We start from the raw sequence: 4,192 nt of genomic DNA, 5'->3' as shown, positions 1-4,192 counted from the left end.
TGAATGTAAAATAATCAAGCTGGAACTTCCCTATTATGGAAAATTTAGTTCAACATCAACAGTGATGGTCCAGTATCCAGAGACTCACTACACCAATAGCTGTCAGTGTCCTTCAGTTGATTAGTGCTTGTGTGTCGTAAAACTGTGAGCAGAGTATGGATGGCAGTGAAGCTTGGTAAACAGTTCCGTTCTAGGAGACCCACACTCCATTTGAAAAGCACTTCAGGTTTTCCAGAAAATCTGTTTATCTCCTCCGTCTCCTCCCACCGTACAGCGTAGCGTTTCCAAACCCCCCATCTCTTCTTACACATCTATTTATCTTTCTGTGTGTGCCACATTTGGGACTCTCGCTAAAGCTGCATCTGTTCTGTTTTAGGAGAAACCCGACGCCAGCCCCACATCACTTCAGCTGCGGTCCCAGATCGAAGTAAGCACGGCCACTTTCATTGTTTGCTTTTGCATCTGCCTTTCCTCTGAAGTGATAGTCTGTAGAAACCAGACTCCGCTCTCCTGTGCTGACACCAAGAACCTTCTTTCTCTTCTAGGAGTCCCTAGGCTTCTGCAGCGCCGTGTCAACGCCAGAAGTGGAAAGAAAGTAAGTCACCCTCCTCCTGCTCCAGGCTGAGCTTCTGGGAAGGCATCAGAGCTGGAGCTGGATGTGATATTCTTTAACATTTTCTGTGTGGCGCGTCTACCCAGGTGGGCTTTGCAGTCCAGCTGGGGAAGCCTGGGGCTTTTTAGGGTTACTAATTTTGCATAGCTGGTTGTAAGGGAGTCCCAAATAAATGCCTGGAACTGGGAAAGGACAGGTAAGCCAACTGGGATAGGTTTTCATCGTTGAGAGAGGGGGAAAAGCATGAAGGAACCAAGCACAAAAATAAAGTATATGCTAAGAAAAGCAATGATTTTGAAAGGCCTCATTTGGGTATGTCACCTCACAACAAACATGATGTGAGTGGCACACACACATGAACCTTTTCTGTTAAAGGAATAGTTTTGTTTTCTTGTTCTCACTTGGACTCTATACTTTCTCTTCTCATAGAAGTAATGCTGTGTTTTATGTTTTCAGTGTTTCTTTTAGACAACTTTAAAAACAAACGTCTTTATCTACAGACTTTCCCTTTCCTGCTTTATCCCATGGTAGCCATGCTAGGATGTTGTACGTGTGATTTCCCTGAAGTAGAGAAATCTGAAGAAAGTCCACCTCTCGAAGCAGACACTTCCTCTGGCCCAGAGCCACTTGCCCTGTTTTGTGCCAAGAGAGGCAGAGAGGTGGTTTAGGAGCGAAGTATTTTAGGAATGAGAAGCACACACTGCGAGTGTGTGCCTTACAGCCCCTCTGCCTAATCCGGCCACGTGTGTGCTGCTGGCAGAGGCAGCGGCCAGGCGTGAGTGCAGTTCTGAACCTAAGGAGCTTAGCAGGCTTTAGGCCAAGACTGCAGAATACCATTAACACCACAGAGCCAATGAGAAGCAAAGGCTAGAGGACAGATGGACACACTATATAAGAATCTCTCGTTTGTGGTCATGTCGAGGCTGAAGCACGTGCACACTGACTTTGAAGTTGGAGGTTCTGAGGTGCTGGCGAAGCTTTGAAAACAGGGGCCGTGGCCTACAGCATCACGTGGATGTGATGTAGGCTGGGCTGCCGGGAAACAAGAAATGTTCTTCCTTCCTAGCGGGAAGCTACCCATCCCGTTTGGATTAGCCTGGTTAATTTGGGTACTCCTTTCCCGTAGTGGTGGCGAGTCATGTTTTCCACGTTTGTATTCTTTCCTTTGAGTGTGGTGTGACTCCTGTGGCCAAGGGAGAGACTGGTGGACTCCTGAGGTTAACGAAAAATTTGCACCACATGGCCTTGACAACCCCGTCTCCATTTCTCCATCTGAATGATGGTGCCATTTTGCTTCTGTTCTTTTAATTGATTCAGGTTTAAATATTTCTAAACCTTTTGAATTTTAAAAAATATTTTATTCATATTTTTCTCTAGTAATGTTTCTTGACAGTTGTAACATTTCTTCTTAATCCCCAAACAAAGCTTTCCTTTAGAGTCAGCATTTACTGACATGTATATGCTCCATGGAACACACACACACAGGTTGGTGAGCCATCTGAGAGGAAGAAGCTGCACACATCTCAGCCTGAAGTCCTTGAGTCTTTTGGCATGTATTTCTTGAGGACAAAGATGCTCTCTGACAGCACCAGCCACGGGGGATTTACCAACAAGAAAACTTACAGGAGTTCTCCTACCTTGCGGTTCAGCTTTCTCTCACTGTCCCATTGCTGTCTCTTGTAGCATTTCTTTTCTTGGTCTAGCACTTTAAAAAAATTACCCGTGCATTGTCTGAAAGGGCTTCTCGGTCTCTTGTGACCTTGCCAGAGTAGGCTAGTTGTTTTATATTAGGCTTTCTTGTTTCTTTTCTTCTCCACAGTCTATTACGTCAGGAGGCTTATGCTGCCTGCTAATCCCATGATTGCTGCTGATGAATTTTGATGATTTGTTTGTCATGGTATCTGTCAAGCTTTCTCTGGGAAATAATGTTTTTCCCCCTCTTTGAAACAAGCAAACACTCTATGAGGAGAATATCTGAGACTCTAGCACAGCTTGCCTCTCATCAAACTTTTACCAGGTTTTTAGATTCAGCAGTTCTTCCTGAGTCAATTTTTAACACAATGACTATGAAGTAGAAAACACTGATTAGTTGATAATTATTTTAGATTAAACCTTTAAGAGGTTTCAGGTTTTGTCTTGTCTTCAAAGGTGAGCCATCACTCTGAAATTTCCAAGTCAGATAGTTAGGTCAGACTTAACGCATGGCTTACTTAAAAAGTTACTCATTGGGCTTCAGAGTACAGATATGTTCAACTGGAAAATCCCTCGATTCCCGCCTACCTGAACACCAGCTGGCACCTTTACAGTTGCTCAGTGAGGCTGTGGAAGATGCCTTGGTAAACCAGTTGGTTGTGTCCGGTTAGTATCCTCTGAGTGGCTGCCAGCTAAAATAGTACTCTGACTGGGAATGTTGCTTTATGGGTAGAAATGGTCTTCTGCTTTTTATTCCTAATGTAAGAGGTCTTAGTAAACAAAGGGAAACATGTCCTACAGCAGCCTTCCTTTGGGGGACAGAGGCTCAGAGGCCGCAGGCAAGCTGAAGACTAGAGCAGCCTTCTGCCTTCTGGATCCAGAGTCCCCAGTTGTCTTGGGGACTGGAGCTCCCACCCTGCTGCCCCAGGTAAAAGCTGTGCTAAGCTAGGGATCTCACACCGGATTATGATGCAAAGGCTGCTTCCTAAAAACAAACAAACAAACAAAAAAACAAAACAGTACTTTTTCCAGGGCTTCTTTACGCTTAACAGGGTTTAAAATCTTAAGTTCCAGGAAGTTATCTTGGACTAAGGGAGGTGGGTGTGGTATGTCTGTCATGGAGAGGACAAGGAGTGAGGAGTCTGCCACACCTGGCATCACATTCCTTGATGGCCCTGCCTGGTTTGGCTGTAAGCTTCTAGGCCCTAGGTTACTTGGCCTACACAGTATAAAATCAAAGGGAAAGACAGGGAGGCAGGTCAATGCCTCCGGGATCCTCCCACTGCATTTGACAAACACCCTCATTCATCCTGGTTTTCAGCAGGGAGGTTCTCGTTTTGTCTGTGGCACTGGGATTAGACATGGACCTTGTGTGGCATGTGCTACTACAGGTCTGTCAGCAAGCTGCATGGCCAGCTGCAGCCTCATTCTCTCCTGCCTTATGCTTTCATGAAGAAGATGCTTAAGGAAGCAAGGACCTTTTCATCTGAGCCCTTCATTTTGACAGCTATCTTCAGTACCTATTGATAACCTATAGTACCCGCTTCAAGGCCCCCATCTTGGATTGGTCTCTGCTACCTTGAAGGGTGAATATGACCTAAATTTCATAGCTGTTAGCAGCTATCCTCAAAGATATCTAAAAAGCGAAGCCTTTTCTTCTTCCCATTTATTTTTCTTGGCAAGGCTATAGCTTTATGAGGAATAGGTTAACTGTGATTGTTAGGAAGCCTGGCACACACTGACATAATACCAGTTTTGGATCCATTTTTTTCCTCTATTCATATACTTAAGATTGGCCCTGTGACTCAACAAGCTTTCAGGAACCCAGGCTGTTTTCCTTCCTTCCTTCCTTCCTTCCTTCCTTCCTTCCTTCCTTCCTTCCTTCCT

At 45.0% G+C, this 4,192-nt stretch overlaps 1 protein-coding gene across 1 annotated transcript in view; it reads left to right on the top strand.

Moving 5' to 3' along the window:
• The first annotated feature begins 381 nt into the window (after window positions 1-381).
• Window positions 382-4,192, top strand: part of Sash1 (SAM and SH3 domain containing 1) — a 90,802-nt gene continuing 86,991 nt past the window's right edge. Inside the window, exons 1-2 of the mRNA XM_055608067.1 lie at window positions 382-427; window positions 546-595. The gene's annotated coding sequence lies outside the window, so the exon portion shown is untranslated. The remainder of the gene's footprint in view (window positions 428-545; window positions 596-4,192) is intronic.

Source organism: Psammomys obesus, unplaced genomic scaffold (assembly GCF_907164565.1).
Source record: "Psammomys obesus unplaced genomic scaffold, mPsaObe1.curated_primary_1811, whole genome shotgun sequence".
NCBI classification, from domain to species: Eukaryota; Metazoa; Chordata; class Mammalia; order Rodentia; family Muridae; genus Psammomys; species Psammomys obesus.
Note: the sequence above shows the minus strand (reverse complement) of the source record. Positions and strands in the feature narration are given on the sequence as shown.